Source organism: Aulonocara stuartgranti (assembly GCF_965226115.1).
Source record: "Aulonocara stuartgranti genome assembly, chromosome: 2".
Classification (NCBI taxonomy): domain Eukaryota; kingdom Metazoa; phylum Chordata; class Actinopteri; order Cichliformes; family Cichlidae; genus Aulonocara; species Aulonocara stuartgranti.
The window spans coordinates 38273836-38296730 of NC_138940.1; the positions used below are offsets into that span (position 1 = coordinate 38273836).

Consider the following 22895-nt stretch of genomic DNA (forward strand, 5'->3'; position numbering starts at 1 on the left):
AACTTTTTTTGACAGAAATGAAGGAGAACATATTTTTTTTCATTTGTTTGTTTGTTTCTACAAGAGCTTTGTGTGATTTGATAAGTATCTGAGGCTGAGACCACAGGACAGTAAAACATGATTTTTGGGCTTCATTTCTGTACTGAACAGTCATTTAAGATTAGCTAGTAAATAACAATTAGCTAATGTTGTTCATGAGACTAAAGTCATATCACTTTGGTAATGTAAATATAATTCAATTCAATTCAATTCAATTTTATTTATATAGCGCCAAATCACAACAAAAGTCGCCTCAAGGCGCTTCATAGATACAGAGAAAAACCCAACAATCATATGACCCCCTATGAGCAAGCACTTTGGCGACAGTGGGAAGGAAAAACTCCCTTTTAACAGGAAGAAACCTCCGGCAGAACCAGGCTCAGGGAGGGGCGGGGCCATCTGCTGCGACCGGTTGGGGTGAGAGAAGGAAGACAGGATAAAGACATGCTGTGGAAGAGAGACAGAGGTTAATAACAGATATGATTCAATGCAGAGAGGTCTATTAATACATAGTGAGTGAGAAAGGTGACTGGAAAGGAAAAACTCAATGCATCATGGGAATCCCCCGGCAGCCTACATCTATTGAAGCATAACAAAGGGAGGATTCAGGGTCACCTGGTCCAGCCCTAACTATATGCTTTAGAAAAAAGGAAAGTTTTAAGCCTAATCTTAAAAGTAGAGATAGTGTCTGTCTCCCGAATCCAAACTGGAAGCTGGTTCCACAGAAGAGGGGCCTGAAAACTGAAGGCTCTCCCTCCCATTCTACTTTTAAATACTCTAGGAACAACAAGTAGGCCTGCAGAGCGAGAGCGGAGCGCTCTAATAGGGTGATATGGTACTACAAGGTCATTAAGATAAGATGGGGCCTGATTATTTAAGACCTTGTATGTGAGGAGCAGGATTTTGAATTCAATTCTGGATTTAACAGGAAGCCAATGAAGGGAAGCCAAAACAGGAGAAATATGCTCTCTCTTTCTAGTCCCTGTCAGGACTCTTGCTGCAGCATTTTGGATTAGCTGAAGGCTTTTCAGTGAGTTTTTTGGACATCCTGATAATAATGAATTACAGTCGTCCAGCCTGGAAGTAATAAATGCATGAACTAGTTTTTCAGCGTCACTCTGAGACAGGATATTTCTAATTTTAGAGATGTTGCGCAAATGGAAGAAAGCAGTCTTACATATTTGTTTAATATGTGCGTTGAAGGACATGTCCTGGTCAAAAATGACTCCAAGGTTCCTCACCGCGTTACTGGAGGCCAAGGTAATGCCATCCAGAGTAAGAATCTGGTTAGATACCATATTTCTAAGATTTTCAGGGCCGAGTACAATAACCTCAGTTTTATCTGAATTAAGAAGCAGAAAGTTAGCGGCCATCCAGGTCTTTATGTCTTTAAGACATTCCTGCAGTTTAACTAATTGGTGTGTGTTATCTGGCTTCATGGACAGATAGAGCTGGGTGTCATCTGCATAGCAGTGAAAATGTATGCTATGTCTTCTAATGATACTGCCTAAGGGAAGCATGTATAATGTAAACAGAATTGGTCCTAGCACTGAACCCTGTGGAACTCCATAATTAACCTCAGTGTGTGAAGAGGACTCTCCATTTACATGCACGAATTGGAGTCTATTAGATAGATATGATACAAACCACTGCAGCGCAGTACCTGTAATACCTACAGCATGTTCTAATCGCTCTAATAGGATATTATGATCAACAGTATCGAACGCTGCACTGAGGTCTAGCAGGACAAGCACAGAGATGAGTCCACTGTCAGAGGCCATAAGAAGATCATTTGTAACCTTCACTAAAGCTGTTTCTGTGCTGTGCTGAGCTCTGAAACCTGACTGAAACTCTTCAAATAAACCATTCCTCTGCAGATGATCTGTTAGCTGTTTGATGGCCAATATTATGGTTATTATATTAGTCATTATTAGGTATTACAGCAGTGAACATGAACTCTTTGTCAAATACTGAGCTTCAGTACAGATTCAAGTTGCAGTTATTTACATGTCTTACCACCTTAAATCTTCACTCAAAGACAAGTATATAGGAATGACTGCCAAATTTATTTGCCACTGAAGCCGAAGGATGGCATCTGAATAAAACCTCTCTTGACATGCCTAGATGACATTAAAGCTTGGTTGGCTCTAAACTTTTTAAATTTGAATGAAAAGAAAACAGATTTGTTGGTGTTTGGACCCAGTGGCCCCTGTGAGTCCTCTTCTTTTCATTTGGAACCCCTGGAGGTTTATTTTAAACCTGTTGTTACTGCCCTTGGTTTTAAGTTGGACCAGTCCATTTTTATCATTTAAGGCGACTGGCAAGAGTGAAATCGTTTCTTTCTAGGCAGCACTTTGAAACCGTGATCCATGCTTTTATTTCTTCCCCTGTGGACTACTGTAACGCACTTTATGTGGGGGTCAGTCAGTTGTTACTCTGACATCTGCAGCTGGTTCAAAATGTATATTGACAGTGCATATATAGGTGTATCATATATAAGAGACAAATGTTGTTCCTTCAGTATGTTGGCATTACTAAATTTGGCTCAAATGCTTACATACATGTGTAAAAAGAAAATGTACAAGCTGTGAGCTGTTTCAAATCAAATCACTTTTATTGTCACATCACATGTGCAGGTACATTGGTACAGCACATGTGAGTGAAATTCTTGTGTGCGAGCTTCACAAGCAACAGAGTTGTGCAAAATACAATAATGTAAACAAGCAAAATACAAGAATGGCTACATCTGAAACTAATAAATATATGTACAATATATAATAGTATATATATGTTTCTGATAAAATGAAGAGTAGACTGATGTATTAAATATTCCTTTATTGGGTGAGAAAACCAGACCATGTCTTAACTGCTTTAAGTCACACAGAATAGATATCAGAGCTTTAAACAGGCTGACGTCTGCTAAATGGGTCAAACTGGGCAGAAAGTCTACAAACACATAACATCCTTATAGAATATGATGTAACACTATAGATCAACGTAGCTCAGAATATATAAAGCATATAAACAATTACAGCAATATGATGCAACAAACACAGCAGTGCTACTGATCCAAAATACTCAAAGCTTCATAGAACTGAAACCAACATTTATTTTTAGTTCCATTCTGCTGCTGATACAGACTTTAGGTTTCTGAACATTAAACTTGTTGCTGCCTTTCATAGTGCGTAACTTGAAGGCCCTGAGTACTTTCTCCCACACTGGAAACACTGGAATGATAAAATTATTTGAACATTACCTAATAAGACTGATTCAGGACAGACAATTAGTTATTTTAAACTTTTCTAGCAGTCCTTCACAAACAGGGAACAGTCTGTCTATTCTCTCCATCTGTCAGCTGCTGCTGGCTCTTCCTCCTCTTCCTCACATACTGCTGAGATTGTCCTGGTGGATCATCAGGGGTGCAAAGCCTCACAGATGATGTAATGCAGTGGGTCCCTCAGTCTGTCCTCACTCTGGACACTTGCAGGTGTCACACATAGAAATCAAATGTGTGATAAGCTGCAGGATTCAAACACAAGTGTGACTTATAAATACATGTTCATACTTTTATTCCACAATCAGAGAGAAAGAAACAGAGAGAGAGTGCAGGACAGACAGACAGGTGACAGTCTCAGGTGTACACACTGCTACAAAACAGCACCAGAGAAGGAGGATTTAGTGTTTGTGTCATTACGAGTGCTAAACAAGAAGAGTTCCCAGATGGTACAGTGGACACATGTGTGACTCCTGTGATTAAAGCATCTTTCTTTCAGCTTAAGGAGTGAACCGTCAGCTGACTGACATGACTGACTTTAATTACGCATAAAATCATCACATTCTCTGTAAGATTAAAGTCAGCTATTGAACGGCGAATATTTTGAAGTGAAGGCTTTAAAACCAAGTTAGTACAAACGTCGCTAATGTCACATAACTTTCCCGACATGTTGCCAACAGTAATGTTTTAATGTTCTTCATTATAAAAACATTTGCGCATAAATAAGTGACATAATATTCAGTACTTACTTCTGGAAGTTTACTCTTCGTCCGCTCCGCTTCCGCCGTTTTTTTTCGGCAAAATTATCCAAACCACCGCAGCGCTATGAAGTCTGGGATATGTTGGGCCATGAAGGCTACACAGACCCATCCTTAAAATTCAGGGAAATTAAGGACGCATTTGAGGGCCGCATTTCGAGCAGCCTTTGAATTGGGACAGTCTTTGTCGTGTCGCTGTGACATAATCGGCCTTAAAATGCGGCCTTTAAGGCTGCAGACTAGGGACGTGCGGATCGATCCTGAAATATCGATTCCTCCGATACCAGTCATTTATGTTCTAGAATCGATTCTCACATTAAAATATCGATATTTTAGTAATTTAGGGTAAATTTGTAGTTTATCATTAACAAGAACACAGTGGAAAAACTATAACATTCGGATTGTCTACATTGGAAGGAATTACTTCCTCTTCCGCCGTTTATAGTCATGTGCGAAATACGGCTGTATAACTGTGGCAGCCCCTTGGCGTGCGCACTCACAACAATGGCTGAGCATAATTGGAGTCATGTGTGCACGTATTTTACATCCACAAACAGCTGAGACGTGGTTTGCAATACATGTGGCAAGAAAGTGAGGTGTTGTGGCAACACCACAAACCTTGTCAAACACCTCAGAGTAAATCATATCTCAGAATATGACGAGCGTATGTTGAGGTGAACTGAAGAGGAGGAGTGGACATGGACAGGTGCTGCTAGGGCGAGACAGACGTCTCTCACGGAGTCCTTTAGTGCTGCAGGCAGGCAGCGTGCTCAAATAGCCACAACTTCAGGTTTTTTATTTCTATATGATGAACTCTGCATTATTAAGTGATAAGAACAAGTAATCTGATGTCCTGTAATGATTATGACGCTATAATTTGAGATACAATAAAAGATACAATAAATAAAATACGTTTTTGTACAAAGTATCGGTATCGGATCAGTATCGTCGATACCACCCTGAATTTTACTTGGTATCAGATCGGAAAGAAAATCAGTGGTATCGCACATCACTACTGCAGACCCCAAATCCGGTCATTGGTACTTCCTGGCTTGTGTAGTTACTAGGTAACAAAAGCTCAACACTGCCCCTAGCGTCCTGGAGCACTTCCGTTGTGTTTTGGATTTTGCATGTGTTTTGGAGTTTGCGCGTGTTTTGGGGTTTGCACGTGTTTTGTATTTTGCACGTGTTTTGTATTTTGCACGTGTTTTGTATTTTGTACGTGTTTTGTATTTTGCACGTGTTTTGTATTTTGTAAGTGTTTTGGAGTTTGCATGTGTTTTGGATTTTGTACGTGTTTTGGAGTTTGCACGTGTTTTGGATTTTGTACGTGTTTTGTATTTTGCATGTGTTTTGTATTTTGTAAGTGTTTTGGAGTTTGCATGTGTTTTGTATTTTGTACGTGTTTTGGAGCTTGCATGTGTTTTGGATTTTGTAAGTGTTTTGTCTCTAGGGGCCACCGTACTTCTGTACCCTTGGGTGATAGCTCAACCACAACATGCAAACTGTACAACAAATTAATAGGAAATGGCTGATTTAAAGCCTGAAAACTGGCAAACTTGTTCATATGAGTGAATGTCATTCAGGCGCATCCAGTAGTTCGAGACGTGGATTTCACATTACAGCTGCAGAGCAAGGAAACAGGATTAAGGAAAGAAAAAAAAACATTTTAGATTAAAAACAGTAAAGTACAAATCAAGATTTACACAGTAATGAAAAACAGGATTATGGATTTGTCACACAAGAAAGCGGTACAGTCTGTATCTAGTGGAACACTGTTCAAATACTTACGGCGTGTTATCAGTTGATGTCGTATAATAAGTGCATGTTTGTAGCTCTTTTCCCTTCTGCTCTTGGTTGTAAACAATGCTTTTGACAGAAAGCTTTTCCCACATGGCAGCCGATTCCCAGAGCCAGCCAACCAGGATGTATTACAATTATGATTATATTTATTTAAATGACAAACAACCAAACTTGTTCCTCTTTGTCCTGAAGAACAAAACACAGCACTTTTTAAAACACAGGACAACGTTGTTTGTGCATTTTCCGTTCAAGGGATAAGGGTGAGGCTGACAAAGATTAGGTTTGGATTAGGTACAAAAAAAGGCAATTTCATATTCACAGGAGAACCTCATTAAAATTAACCATATGTTTATGAAGGAATATCTACAAAATGATTTACAGAAACCGCCTCAATATTGCAGTAAATAGAAAATGAGCTTCGTACGTCAGACTTCTTGTGTGAACACATTTATGTCCTCTTCTTTTGCCGGGCAAAAGAATGATAGAGGGAAAAACAGGCTATAAATGTTACTTAACATTTACAAAGTTGCAACAACAACACTTTGGCTACGTTCACACTGCAGGTCTTGATGCTCAATTCCGATTTTTTGATCAAATCCGATTTTTGTGTCTGCTTGTTCACACTACAAATAAAATGCGACAGCAAACGCGCTCTAGTGTGAACGCTCAAAGCGGCCCGCATGCGCAAAAGAAGACGTCACGCACAACACGCTCTGTACACCCAGAGCAAACCATATTGTTTGACTGATGGGCCTTAATATAAAGACTTCGGACTTTAGAATTAAACGAATCAGATTATACAGTACATAAAATATACGTGAAAGTAAAATGTTCACGTTTCCCCAACGTTGTCTTCCCAACAGTTTCACTAACATCTACACTTATTGGCCAGGAAGCGTTCGCGATGTCTTCTCCAGAACTGATAATTGGCGTCTGTCTTGTGTCAGTGACGTAAAAGACGGATTTAATGCGACATGACCGTTCAAACAGCAGTCGCTTTCTAAAACATCGGATATGTATCGGAATCAGTACCACATACGAAAGTGACCCAGATCGGATTTGAAAATATCGAATTTGTGCCGTTCACACTGTCATACCATGATCGGATATGGGTCGCATAGGGTCCAAAAAATCGGATTTGATGCGCTTTCGCCTGCAGTGTGAACGTAGCCAATGTGACATGATTAATGTATAGTTTAGACAAAGTGCTGAAGCATTTTTGTAACACTTTATAATACAGCCTGTGACTAAGGGTCTAATTTCCCTGTAATTACATGGAATTTCAAAGCATTTTATTTGAAAGTATAATTTAACTATATTTACCTACAAATACTTAAAGATAGGTAAGCCAGTTTTTTACAGGAACCAAAGAAATAATTATAGTGTATGTACATTTAAGTATTATCTAAGTAAATTTAAGTAAAGTGGAATTTCATTGTAATTTTGCAGAAAAACAGATAATATATCCATGTATTGCGTCATAAATGGATTAATCTGGCCTTTTTACATCTTTTACATCAAGACAAGCCAAAAAAATTCATTATTGCCATTAATTTTGTGACAAATACTCATCGTACCAAATGCCCTTTTTAAAATTAATAAATACAAACTTTTATTGCATTTTATGCTGGGATGCACTGCTCTTGTTCCTCTTGTCTGTCACTCTTCCTTCACCAAAAACTACTATTCAAGAGGCATTGTGGCATACTTTGAGTGCCCTAGATAGGGTTTTGGAATTCTTACTATGCACTTAGATCAGACTAACAAAAGGTGAATACGCTCATCGACTATTTTGTTACATACATCTGTTTAAGTTTTATTTACACAAATCTTTAATCAATCACATGCTAGCAACTCATTGTTTTTGTAGAACTGGTCAAAACAAGCTGCTGAATCTTAAACCCAGCACTGGAATGTGGAAGAAATGTCACGGCTGCCGAGGCGAGCCGTGTGGATATAGAAGGAGGACCCAAGATGCAGGCAGTGGATGAGATACCGGTGGTTTTATTTACAGAGGTGTAGTGGCAAACAAACAGTGGGGCATAACAAACAACTAAAGACACCTAAACTGGGAGAACTAAAATAACAGACATGGGAGCATATGACAACGGATGATGAATAGCAGAGAGACGCAGACGAGGAACAGGACTCCGTGGAACACAGGGTAACAGACTGACACAGAGTTACACAGACTGACACGGAGGAACACAGACGAACCGGCAACAGGCAGGAGAACACACAGGGCTTAAATACACACACCAGTAATCAGGGGATGAGGGACAGGAGGGCAACACAGCTGGGAGGAATCTGGGCTGACGGGACAGGGGAAACGTAAACTGATCACACTCACATACGACGCGGACCTTCACAATAAAACAGGAAACTCAGATACATGGAACCAGACAAGACATTGAACTAAACAGACAGATTCAGATGCAGACTCAGAGGCAGATCGAAAATATAACACACAGAACTCAAACAATAATAATCATCATCATCATAAACTAGAAAATGATAACTAAAAGCGCTGGGTCACCGACCCAGGACCATGACAAGAAAGGGGATTTCAGTGACTTTGAAGGTGGCATGGTTGTTTGTATTTCAGAAACTGCTGATCTGCTGAGAATTTTCCACACACCCATCTCCAGAGTTTACAGAAAAAAGGTCTGAAAACGCTTAAATATTCAGTGAGCAGCAGTTCTCTAGGTGAAAAGGCCGTGTTGATGTCAGAGGTTAGAGGAGAGTGCTCCACGCTGCTTCAAGCTGATAGGAAGGCAACAGTAACTCAAATAACGACTTGTTAGAACCAAGGTACACAGAAGAACATCTCTGATTACACAACACATTGAATCTGTAAGCACTGGGCTACAACAGTGCAGGACCACACCAAGAACATGAAACTGAGGCTACAATTAACATGGACTCACCTAAATTGGATTATAGGAGATCGGATAATCACTGGCTGGTCTGATCAGTGTCAATATCTGCTGCAAGATTCAGGTGGTAGGGTCAGAATTTGGCATTAACAATATTAAAGCACAAATCTATCGTACGTTGGATCAACAGTTCAGACTGCTGGTGTTGGTGTAGCACTGTGGGGCATATTTCACACTCCTGGCACCACTGGACTTCATTTAAATGAAACAGCCTACCTGAATATTCTTGATGAATCAGCTCAAACTTTCTTGAACATGAGAATGAGCTCATGTGGAGGCTGGAGACTGCCCTCCACAGTCTCCAGAACTCAGTTTAGTGACTCAGTATCAATAGAGCGAGGAGACTTGCATCATGAATGTGCAGCCAACAAATCTGTCAATATGGAATCATATTAATATGGACCAAAGAACGACATTTCCAGAACCTCGTTGAATTAATGACGCAAAGAATTAAAGTAGTTCTGAAGCCAAAAGGGCATTCAGCCCAATGCTAGCAAGGCATAATAAAGTGTCTGGTGAGAGTATATCATATTACAGTATATGCTCAGCACTGAAAGATTTCTGATACAGCTAGATCAACTCACACTGTTAAACCAATTTTTATATTGTCTCTCTTTGGCAGATCAGATATTTAGTTTTCCTAAAAAGCAGACGCTTCTTTTTAGTGAATCTAATATAACAGGTGAAAACATATAATAAATATTTTTGATAAAAAGGTTCTATCTCCATTAGCATTTAAAAAAATGGAATAAAAGGAATAACGTATCAGAAGAATCATTTGAATCAGTTCCACTATGGGAAGTTTTGGCAGTGAGTGAAGCGTAGAACACAAAAACACAGAAAAGACAGAAAGAAAAGCAAATTAAAGTTAAGTGCTTGAAATAATGGTGATGTTAGAACACAGCAATAGACCATAATACCATATGAGATATGCTGAGAACCGAAGTGCAGACTTGAAGTGCTTATTTAAAGTATGAGTCTGGAGCAGAGTGCGATCGCTACGGGTCCAACGGTTCCAGGGTCACTATCAGTAGTTGAAGAGAGATAGAGGAGAGCTCATCGTTCAAAACCCAGTCATCCATCTCTTCCTACTGCAATCCCTCAGAATCTATCCATACCTGCTTCTCTCCCCCTCTCTTTCTCTTTCTGTGGCATTGCCAGGTCCTGCTGAGGCAAGAGACAGCGTTGTGTATTTGGGGGCTTCGAGCCAAGAGGCCTCCTAGGGAAATTACCTAGAGCTTGCTGGGCATTTAATGAGGTTCACAATGATTTATGGTGCCTTATGTACCGAAAACAGAATCAGGGACCTGCATATTGGCTTGTTACTGATTAATTTCACACTCTAAGTTTACCCTGGATACATTTCAATATCATATTGACATCACTGTGATGTCTTCTACTTATTGCTTTACAAGAAGGGAAATTAAAGTTCTATTAAATTAAACTCATGGATGCCTGTTTGAATGTTTTGCCGTTGTTTATTTTGTTTATGTTTTGTTATATTGAACATAGAGGTGAAAAGATTTGGGATCAGATAAACACCAATCCTATATCTGCCATGCTCAGCTTTATTCTGCCTCCCTTTACATCGTTTTTTTTTTCTCTTATGTATCATCATAAGTCAATATAGTCTAACAAGGCTTACTGACCACTTACCTCTCACATACACGAGTAAATAATTCAACAGAATAATTCATATTGACACAACTCTGCCCTTACTCTCAAGTAACAGTATTTCCTAAAAGTGTGTTTACATACATTCAGCCATCAACAACTTCTCAAGAAACCACTGTTTCTTTTTTCCTTGTTTCTTCACCATGAAACCAAGACAAGTTCCTTGTTTGTGTACAAACTTGGCAACAAACTTAATTCTTAATTCAACATGCAACATTACCATAATGATTATGGTCATTATGGTAACGTTGCATGTTGTGGCATTGAATTGTCAGTTGTTTGCATAGATAGCTCAGTAGGTAGAGTGGTGACCCCATGATTGGGTAGGTCAGGAGTTTAAATCCACTGAACTCCTGACCTTCCGGGGGTTTGAGTCCACTGAACGGCTACCCTGAGGTACCCCCGAGCAAGGTACCATTCCTACACACTGCTCCCCGGGCACTAGATTGGTGGCTGCCCACTGCTTCACTGAGTGAATGGGTTAAATGCAGAGAGGAATTTCCCCACAAGGATCAGTAAAGTATACATTAGTATACATCCTCAGCCTATAGTGGTTAATTGTTTGATGTCATTTGCACATTGCTTGAGAGTTGTCCCCTATTTGGACATGATAAAAGCATTGGTTTTGAAGGAAAAGTATATATTTCCAAAATGGTTGGTGAGTGGTTCCTAGAAGTTGCAAACTATCTCCAGTTGAAATTGGCCACAAAGAGGTTGCTGGACCAAAAACCGCATTGCCACTGTCGTCTGTAGTTCGCATAGATGATGCCGATGCTAACTATTAGCCAAGCAATAGCAAAACTTGAAAAAGTGCAAACTGGTAGCTGAGAGCTTTAGCTTACAACCAACATGATTCATAAATACATACTCTACTACTCTACTTTGTGCTCTCTTTCCATTTTGTGCAAATTTTTCAGTTTCACTACCATTCAGAGAGAAGATATTGAATATTTGTAGATAGGTCAATGAGTTCTATGCAAACTACAGATGACCGCAGCAATCTGCTGGCAACCAAAGCGACTGCAAGGAGATTTTTGCCAGAAGGAGTGGGGGTGGACCCATTTTTCCCTTGCAACTGTTTGCTGCCTGTGTGACTGGGGCTTTAGCAACCAGTTTCCCAGCAAATACCAGCAGTCACTTCATCGAGGGTAGCGCATTTTCGCTTACCGGTCTCTAGGTCTGTGTGACTGGGGCCTCATTCACTTGCCCTTACACTGTCACCATGATTGTCACATGCCCAAATGGCAGATAAGATAACATCTATGAGGTTAGCGGTGACGCGCCTGCAAAACTTCAATAGCCAGTCAAATTGTTTCATATCTAGCTAGTGTGTGGTTGTCACTGGTGCAGCTTTGTATTCTACATCACAATGGATGAGAAGTTGATTAATGCAATGAGTACCAACCTTGCTTCACATCAACAAAGTCACAGGTAGCTAGCTAAGCACATTGCAACTGCTAATGCAAGCTCTGATAGATTACCTTGTGAGTGAAAGCACCAGCAGATAACTCCAGCAAATGATGGGTGGGCCAAACATCAAATGTAACAAAACACATTGTGTGTATCTCTGCTTTAGAACGCTATATAACTTGCTGTCCATTTTTATTCTGTTAAGGTTGTCAAGTAATTAGTGTATGTTCTTTGAGAAAGAGCATTTTTCAAGTTTTATCTCCAGCTGCTATGTCATTCAGACCGATGACACAAGGGTCACTGGCTATATTCGAGCTGCAAATGAAACCAGGCAGTCAGTCTTGTGTCCAGGGGGAACAATGGATTATCTAACATCAGGCCTGCTCCTTTCCCTCTCAATCTAAACGCTAACAAGTCTATCTTCAGATCAGTTAATAACAAGGCACTTCTCCGTTGGCCAGATCTTTTGGTCTCTTTCAATTAGAGTTCCTCTTATTGACCCCAGATTTGAAAGGGAGTCTCCCTTGTGGTAAATCCAAGCCAGCAAGTCTTTCATAGCAGGTGAGGGTTTGTTGACTAAGATTATCAGTAATGTCTGCTGTGTGGCAGACTGGAGGGGAAAAAAAGCATCATTTTAAGAGTTGAGGAATTTAAAGATGAGAAGTAATTTTAAGTCAAAATTATAGCACTGACTGAAAAGATGTAAGAGTGGCTCTGTGAGTAAAGAAAATAATAATTTCATCAGCATCTTGTGCCTGTCGCCATATCCTTTCCTCTAATTCTCCTTTCCAAAAAACAAGCAGACAGATCTCAGTATGGCTTGTGCAAATATTCTCACAAGCTGTTGTCAATAAATGTTTGTCGATGGTTCTTTTTTTGTTCACAAAATCATAAAACTAACAAGGAAAAAAAACAGATTTGTATGAACAGCCACAACATTAAAACCAGTGACAGATGAAGGGAATAATATTATCCAGCGTTCTACTGGGAAGCTGTGAGTCTTTCTCATGACGCATATTTCTGAAAATGTCAAACTCTTCCTTTAAGGATTTATGTTCTGATTTATAGTTTAGGGCCATAGGTATCTTGATTTGCAGGGTGAAAATCATTAAACTACCACAATGAAAATCCTTTGGGTGGCCCATGAACACACTTGTGCTATAAATACTAGCTGTCAAAGGACCTGCCACAAGTATATCTCTAACTCTTACTTTTCAGCCACCCTGGATCCTCTGCTATGCTTTCCTGTGATCGCTGTCCAGCACTGAGCCAGAGGGAAAACAGAGACTGTACAAGTGTCCAAGTTTCAGGCATTAGTCTTGTGGACTCTGCCAACACGGCATATCTCTCTCCTTTGCACTTGTGCACCTCTGGGACCCGTAAACAAATACATCAGCATGCACAAACACACGAGCTGGGTGCATAAACATGTGCACATGCACAAATGCATGCAAGCCTCCCACCTGTTCTGACTGCTCAACAACGCTGAGCTCCTGTTTCCTGCTCTGCTTAACAGACGTGACTGCCAAAATGTTCTCATAACCACACTGCTGCTTCACTCTGTCCAATATTGCAGGTATTTAGATTCACTTAGCTCACATATGCTGCTCTTTACTGGATCATATTTATAAGACTTTTGAGTCTTGTGAGATTTTATTTGACAGGGGTGACAACTTTTTTTGGTGTTATTTCCGTTTCAGCGAAAAAAAGCCCTTTTACACAAGAAGAAAACTATCGATTTATTATCATTAAGGTATATTCTGTGTTTTCATTGATCTAAAGGTTACGCTCCGTCTTCCACATTTGAACTTGAGAATGTTGCTGATGGACAGCCAAAGCCAGACAGCCTGACACTATCTAAAACTGCCATGGGTGTCTCGAGAGGTGACAGAAAGTAAATAGACTCGTGTCGCCCACCCAATAAAATCTCATGTAGCACCGACACTGCCCACTGCAGCAGGCACCCGACTCACTCAATAACTAATTACACTGTCTTTAGCCTGTTTTCCCTCCTTGCTACCTCCAGCCTTTCGTTTTTTCAAAGGAGAGCCAAGGAACAGGATGTCTATTAATTAAAAAGTCTGAGTAATGGTGGCTCCAGCAAATACACTTTATTTCACTCTGGGGCTGTGGTTAAGGATTTTAAATGAACTTGTGTACACCACATGGGTTCAGTTTATTTCACTGAAACACATACAAATGATTCCCATATTCAATTCAAGTCTAATTTAAAATCTTTTACTATGACTTTTATTTATTAATATGCTAATAACTTACATAACATGACACGCAGATTTAAAGTGGACGTTTTAATGCTTTGACTTATTTTCTGGGCTAGTAAAGTCAGGGTGGATGGCCCGATGGGATTTTCTTCTATTAATTCAGCACATGGAGAAAAAATAAAACCCACTGAGTTAGATTTATTGTCAGTAGGTCGCTATGTTGCTTTGGAGCTATCGTATTAGTCATAATAAAGTCTCTAGACCATAAAAATTATGGATTCACTGTATAATGTGTTATATACTGAGGACATTTGTTTTTAATAATATATCTACAAACTAATACTGTTATTCATTTATCTTAAGTTCCAAATTTGGATTTGGAAATGCTTTCACAGGCCTTACATTACTGATAAGCAAGCTAATTTTTAATCAACAGTGTTGTATTAGGGCTAATGTAGCTAACATTTCACATCAAAAGAAACAAATAAGCATTCATTATGACATATTTCATAAACCCACTTTCTTCCACTTATCTGGGGCTGGGTCGTGGGGTCAACAGCCTATGCTGAGGTGGCCAGGGAAATGGAGGTCTGGGCTGGTCTGCATAGGCTGCTGTTCCCAGGACCCGGCCCCTAATCAGCTTGTCTGGGGGAACACCAAGACATTCCCAGGCCAGCCGAGCAATATAATATCTCCAGTATGTTTCCCGGGGGCTCCTCCTGTGGGACATGCCGGGAACACCTCATCCTTGAGGCGCCCAGGAAGCATCCTTGCCCGAACCACTGGCTGCTTTCGATGTGGAGGAGAGGCGGCTCTCCTCGGAGCCACTCCCGGATGGCAGAACTCCTCACCCTATCTCTAAGGGAGAGGCCAGCCACCCTTCGGAGAAAGGTGATCTTGTTCTGTTCATTACTACCCAAAGGCTGTGACCATAAGTGAGCACCCACTGGATTCACCAGTAAATCAAGAGCGTCGCTTTTACGTTCCACTCTCTTTTCACCACGACGGACCGGTACAGCATCCGCATCACTGCAGCTGCAGCACCAATTTGTCTATCGCTCTCCCACTCCGCTCTCCCCTCACTTTTGAACAAGTAAGGAGAGAGCGAGATAACCCCCGAGATACGCCCTGGGATACTTAAACTCCTCCACTTGGGGCAGTTATCTCTCCAGTGTGCTGTAGACCGTCAACTGGTTGAAGCCAACAGAACCACATCATCTGTGAAAAACAGAGACGAGATTCCACCCAAGTGGAAGCCTTCTCACTTGGTCATGCCCAGAAATTCTGTCCATAACAATTCTGAACAGAATCAGTGACAAAGGGCAGCGCTGGCGGAGTCCAACACCCAGAGGAAACGAGTCCGACTTATTGCCGACTATGTGGACTAAGCTTTTGCAACAGTTGTATAAGGGTCGAATGGCTTGTAGCAACGGGCCAGGCACCCCATACTCCCGAAGCACCTCGAACAGAATGCTCCGAGGGACACGATCGAATGCCTTCTCCAAGTCAAAAAAAACACACGTAGACTGGTTGGGCAAACTCCCATGCAACCTTGCGTATCTTCGAGAGGGTAAAGAGCTGGTCCAGAGTTCCACGACCAGGAAGAAAACTGCATTGTTCCTCCTGTATCTGAGGTTTGACTTTGAGGGTGCTCCCAGTGCTCACACACTAGCTCAGGCTCCTTACCCACTAGAGAGGTGATGTTCCATGTCCCAGTTGCTAGTCGTTGTAGCCATGGATTAGTTCGGCAGGGTCTCTGCCCCTGGCTGCTGCCCAGCAGCCACTGCACCGATCCCTATGCCGCCTTGTGAGGTTGGTGGGCCGACAGGAGGGCGGGTCCGTGGCCCCTCTTTGGGCTGTACCCCCGTGACCCCATGGACTGAGGTCCGGCTACCAAGCGCTCACCCTCAGGCACCCTCCCCGTGCCTGGCTCCAGGGCTGGGCCCCAGTAACCCTATCTCAGGGTCCACTGTTCACACTCATAAGGGTTTTTGAATTGGACTTTGTCTGGTCCCTCACACAGGATCAATTTGCAAAGGGTGACCCTACCAGGGTGCAAACCTAAATAACAAATGTAAAATAAATTGTCAACCAAAGATTTTGTTATGATCACACTAGATTTGTCATCTTATAGCTGGCTATAGGCATTGATATGGGGGAATACTTGATTTATGTGCTTTTGGACAATAGGAACCTTTTCACAAATCTTTCAGGAACATGGAACTATCATCTTTTTGGGGGAAATTTCTAAGCTCTTGGACTAGGGGCACAAGAAAACCTTTTAAGTGACATAAATGTATAGTAATTGGTGAATATGTAAGATGTTGCTCTGGCACTGGCAACTGAATTAAAAATAATTAAATCGATGTAACCGTAATTTATTAAATCAACATTAAGCTCTGAAAATGGAACATAACATTGAGAAATGGACTGATACTGTGACGACCACTGCACCTGCCTTCGTTTTGCCTACTTGGGTCTTGTTTGCAGGCATTGGAGAGGCGGAGTTCCTGTTCACAATTAGTGACACTGGCAACACCTGGGCCCAGTGTGCCAGGGTTCCATAAAAAGCGTTTAGAGCCTAGTTGTGCCACTAGCTCAGGGGTGTCGAACTCCAGGCCTCAAGAGCCGGTGTCCTGCAGGTTTTAGATCTCACCCTGGGTCAGCATACCTGAATCACATGATTACTTCATTACCAGGCTTCTGGAGAACTTCAAGACATGTCGAAGAGGTAATTTAGCCATTTGAATCAGCTGTGTTGGATCAAAAACACATCTAAAACCTGCAGGACACCAGCCCTCGAGGCCTGGAGTTCAACACCTGTGCACTAGCTCATCCCCCTGCGACACCCTGTTGGACTCTGGTGCTGTTGGTTTGGTTCTTGCATTTAACAACATTACATACTCCATTTTTCCACCCTTTACACCACTGATGGTACTGACTACACACACCATAGTTTGTGACAACAGGTTTCTTTTTTCTGTTTTATTTACTTAAAATAAAATAGTTTGAAAGACATTCCTATGCATCTCTGGGTTTTTGTCATGGCTGTGTGGCCTGATTAGTGACAATACTGGGCTTATCAGAATTTATATTAGACAAAGGGAGTGCCACACAGTTATGACTAGATGAAGTGAAACTGAAAAAGAAATGAAAATGAAAATACATGAAGGTAAAAGACCATATCTAATGTGTTTGTGAAGAGCTGCACTAATACAACACAGGTGTTCCATCTATGAAATGCACATTTGAGGTACAATGGTGCACAGCTCATCAAGCTGCCATCAACTTTTAAACAGGCTTTTGATAAGAAGCCTGAAATAAAGTCTTTGGTTAAACACAACTGTTGTACATCCTCAGATTGTTATAAAACAACATACATAAGAAAAAATCTCAACACATGTCAATGTCAACACTTTGGATTTCAGCTTCAGAAACTATTTTGTGAAGATCACCTTGCTGAGCAAACTATGTAATGTTATCCATCCATTCATTTCAGGGTTGTGTGGGGGGCCGGAGTCTATCCTGGCTGTCATAAAGGGGACGTCAGGTACATCCTGGACAGGCTGCCACGGTGCCAGAAGGGGTAACAGAACAAACAGCTATTTCATTCACAGTGTTGGAGGTCACACAGGCACAAGAAGAAGACGCAAACACAGAAAGGGCCCACCTGGCTGGTGGTTTCAAACTATGCACCCTCTTTCTGTGCTTGAAAAGATCATCCCGTTCTCTCCTGCTTTAGGATTATTTTTAAGGAAAGTGAGGAGTTACTGACTTCTGGACTGACCTAAAGAAATGTTACCCCTGTTCTCAGCTGCATTAGTGAAGGGATAATTTAAGTTTTATATTGAAAATATAACTTTCAGTGAAACGTTTTTAATTTTGTCCTAATTACAACAGATTAGACTGTTACATGGTACAGTATAAATAGTAGTGTATTTTACCCAAGAAGATGCATATCCCATAATAATAAATTCCAACGCATCTTTTCTTTCAAGCCAAATGTGAGCAAAGTTTTAGCCAGCACTTCTGCCCAGAGTGCAGCTCACGTCATTAATGTTTCTCCTCTTGTAGATGTGGTGACAGCAGGCAGAGAAGAAAATGCTGTCACTGCTTTTCTCCTCTGGGAAAGCCTCACAGGGAAAAGATGGCAGAAGGTTATCAGAATCCACATTAGATTGCTTTTTCCTTCACCATAGTAACCTCATACAGAGCCCCCCCTCCCGGATCTCCTTGTCAGTGGTGTTGAGGAGTTCTGGTGCAAATTATTGTCTTGGGTATAAATAGGCTGACAGTCTGGCAGGGCCAGGTGGTCTGATCTGCCAGTTCAGTGTCCTCCTCACTGCCTGGCACAGCACTGTGGCTCTGAAGTGGATGTTTACCCCACATTCACAGTGACCTCAGTTTGTCCGCAAATGGCACAGTTCCTTGGCAAGCTACGATGATGCAGGTCTTTTGATGAATAAATGATTCCAGTGTGTCCGAATATGCATTCCTTCTCAGAATAAATTAGTTTTGTGACATAGAAAAATAACATACAAAAATAAGTGTAAAGTAGGTAAACTTTCTAACTCAAAGTTTGAAGGGCTTTAAAAAATGTAAATAAATTAGTTTTTCAATTTTTCTAAGAAAAATAGCACCTTATGATTAGCAATAGTAATTTAATGTAATTTTAATCTTGTTTATGTCAAAGATTGTTGTTCAGCCTGACCTTTTTTGATTACCCTCATGATTGCACAAATAATCCAAAAAGGTCATATTTTGATGAAGAGAGACTGTCTGTTTTTAAAATTCCCTTTCAGGTGCAGCTAGTTTCCTGTTTATTAATAGCATTAACACTTGTCTGGTGCACACGTGTTTGTCTGCATGATTCTTACTTTTGGATTTGTGGTTTAAAGTCATGCTTAAGTACTCAGCAAGTGGACAAAAACAGCAGGAAACAGAAGCCAATGAATAATGAAAAACTGCCCTCTGGTGAATGTGGATCAGTGTGTTGTTGCAAGGAAGATAAAATTACAAAGTCTTATGAAATTGATTAGGGTTTCCTGTCTGGTCCTTCTTCTCTGTTCTGTCCTGTTTCCTAAACTCTGGTTGTGGCTTCAGTCGTCCTCCTTTATTGTTTGTCTCACCTCAGTTTGTCTTTCATCATTTCATTACACAGTGTATCTGCTATAACTTTGTGTAATCTTAAAATACTGTTTCCTACATAACTCAATTCTGTCATCTGAATGGGAAAAATACAATTACAGCCCAGCTATTATTTCCACATGGGGACATTTTCAAAGCTGAGATAATTCACTTCCAACCAGCAGTAGTTGACTGCAGATCCACAGTTCTAGAGAAAAGATTCAGAGCTACAAGCGGAGCACTGAAAGCATTTCAACGAGGGGAGATGATCTGGAAGAACTGAACATGATTTCTTGAGATAGAGAGATTTAATATATTTGGTGATTAGACTACGATGACCCATCATGGCAGGATTAAGGACAGGACCCCCCATATGTGGTGAAGTTGAAGATTGAGGCTTGAATAGACCTCTGGCTAAGGTGCAGATGAAGAGGAGGTGGGTTGCATGAGGGAGAGTCTGAAAGGGAGAATGATGGCACACAGATTTAATCAGAATACTTTATTGATTCCTGGGGGAAATTATTTTTCGTTACAGTGCTCCATTATAAACAAACATTAACAAAGACAGACAATACACTAACTAAGAATAGCACCATATATACAGACATATATACATAAAAGTCACTTATTAATAAATAGCTGAAAAAGAACATGTGCAAGAAGGGTGTAGCTGTAAACAGTGTGTTAGGTGGATGCGTTGTACAGGGAGCCACAGGCAGGAATGATTTCCTGTGTCGTTCAGTGGTGCATTATGGGTAATCTCAGTCTCTCACTGAACGAGCTCCTGTGACTGACCAGCATGTCATGGAGTGGGTGGGAGGTGTTATCCAACATTGTCTTTATCTTGGACAGCATCCGCCTCTCCGACACCACCTTGAGGGAGTCCAGCTCCATCCCCACAACATTGCTGGCCTTACGGATCAGTTTATTAAGTCTGTTGGCATCTGCGACCCTCAGCCTGCTCCCCCAGCATGCAACAGCATAGAGGATCGCACTGGCCACAACAGACTCATAGAAAATCCTCAGCATTTTCTGGCAGATGTTGAAGGACCTCAGTCGCCTCAAAAAAATAGAGACGACTCTGGCCCTTCCTGTAAAGTGCTGTGGTGTTTTTAGCCCAGTCCAGTTTATTGTCAATGTGTACTCCAAGGTATTTATAGTCCTCCACAATGTCAACACTGACCCCCTGGATTGAAACAGGGGTCAAGTGTTTCCTGGTCTTCCTGAAGGCCACGATCAGTTCCTTGGTCTTTGCCACGTTGAGCTGCAGATGATTCTGCTCACACCACGTGACAAAGGAGTCGACCACAGCCCGGTACTCTGTCTCATCATCCCTGCTGATGCATCCAACCACCGCAGAGTCATCAGGAAACTTCTGAAGATGGAGGTCTCTGTGCAGTGGCTGAAGTCTGTGGTGTAGAGGGTGAAGAGGAAGGGGGAGAGGACAGTCCCCTGTGGTGCCCCTGTCTTGCTGATCACCTTGTCAGACACACACTGTGGGAGACGTACATATTGTGGTCTTCCTGTCAGGTAATCAACAATCCAGGACACCAGAGAAGCATCCACCTGCATCGCTGCCAACTTATCACCCAGGAGGGTCGGCCTGATGGTGTTGAAAGCACTGGAAAAGTCAAAAAACATGACCCTCACAGTGCTCGCCGGCTGGTCCAGATGGGTGTAGACACGATTGAGCAGGTAGATGATGGCGTCCTCTGTTCCGAGACGAGGCTGATAAGCGAACTGAAGGGGATCCAGATGTGGTCTTACTATGGGTCGCAGCTGGTCCAGGATGAGCCTTTCCAGGGTCTTCATGATGTGGGAGGTCAGTGCCACGGGCCTGTAATCCTGGGGGCCACTGGGACGTGGCGTCTTTGGAATAGGGACGAGGCATGATGTCTCTAAACCACGCGAACCAGAGGCTGATTGGCTCAAAGAAGGCAAGTGAGAATATGATTGGACTGGTGTAATGATGTCAGTATTAGTCATGTAAACAGAAAAGCAGCCCGACACCAAGGAAAGCAGGCTGATGAGTTATTACAGATCTCGCTTATTTAACTTATGCATAAGCTTTCCTGTAATAATGCAACCCCATCAGTGTAATTTGGCCTAGATTCTGCAAGTCTTTGAACCTCCACTGGATGATTTTGCAAAGAGAGACTTTCTTGTTCTAGTTAACTGTGGACACCGCTTTTTTGTTGGGATATGATGTGCCGACTCTTTTTTTTCCTGTTCAGGGATTCAGTTAGTGTAGCCGTATAGATCCCTACATCTCGATTGATGCTTTTTTATTTTGTCAGTTTCTTCCCAAAATTTGTCACCTTTAAGTGTCAGTCATTTCAAACGGTGCGCAGAGTAGACTTGAATTTCATACAGAATGTCAGCAAGTATTTTATGTCCTTTATCTAGACATTTTTGACACTTAGAAGCAGTGGAAGGATCTGCAAACACAAACCAGACATGCCATTACTTTTGAAGATGAAAGGTGAACTGGTTAGAAATCACTTGTCTCATCGTATGTTAAGGAGACGCATCGATATCCACCTGATGAAATTAAGTACATTATTTTTATTTCTTTAGCTTTGTTTTTGTAAGTGTACAAATGTACAAAAAATGCAACTTTATAGAAGCTTAATAAATTGTGTTTAAGTACTAGTTGTTCGTTTGAAGCAAATGGTCCTTATAGTTATTATAATCTTGAGATTTTTGGCAACATTTTATAGACGACATTTATTAAAATAAGGAAAGGTTATCCATATTATTTAACTAATGAATGTAACCATGTCGATAACCAGCAGAAATGAGAAATGACCAGAAAACTTTAGTTTGAGAAAAGTTTTAGCACAGACCAACAAAATGATTCAGTAGCTGCTGGTCACAACTAATAGGATTTTATGAACTGATACTGAAGTAAATTACTTGGTAAAATTCATACTTTGTCATTGGGTCTCCATTCCCTCCCAATTCCTTTGCCCTAGCTTTCCTCCTCTCCACCATCTATGTACCTGTTTACCCGCTACCTTCCATTTCTTCCCCCTCCACGTCCTTTATCTTCCCCAGTCATGGAGGCCAACTTGTCACCAGCAGACGTGTTGATGTCTAATGGCTGTGGGAACAGTTTTTACAATGGCTCCAGCAGGAAGAACAGGGGGAGGGTTTATCTATCACCATGCCAATAGAGACAGCAGCACAGAGCCCAGTGCTCCACAGCCAGATAAGGCCCCCAGACAGAGCAGCACTGCAGCTAGACCCCACTCACTACAATGGATGGGGCAGAGCAGAGACAGTACGTGACCAACAGCTCTGACAATCCTCGACAATCCTCCCCTCTTCTCACCGCCCGTGCTGTCATACAACTCCTGGTAAATCAGTTTTAATTTCCCCAAAGACCTGAGCTATTTCACAAAGTGCTCATTATTATTGGATAATGCACAGGTTTTTTTTTAAAAAGGTATTGCATCATTGATCATGATTCTCACCCTGTGTGGATGAAGATCATAGAACTTACTGACCAACCAAAGCAGTTTAAATGAGTGAGTTTATTAACCTTTTTCCGATCTAGGATATATTTAACAACACTCTACGGAAAAATGATATTAGAATTGTGTTTCTATGTTTAGCATTATAAATGTGTCAACTGTTGTAAACAAGCTGC

The 22895-nt window shown here is 41.3% G+C and overlaps 1 protein-coding gene across 1 annotated transcript in view; it reads right to left on the reverse strand.

The window, feature by feature from the left end:
• Nucleotides 1-249: 249 nt before the first annotated feature.
• LOC309690580 (E3 ubiquitin-protein ligase TRIM21-like) overlaps nt 250-22895 on the reverse strand; it is a 148150-nt gene continuing 125504 nt past the window's right edge. The window contains exon 3 of the mRNA XM_082507704.1: nt 250-486. The gene's annotated coding sequence lies outside the window, so the exon portion shown is untranslated. The remainder of the gene's footprint in view (nt 487-22895) is intronic.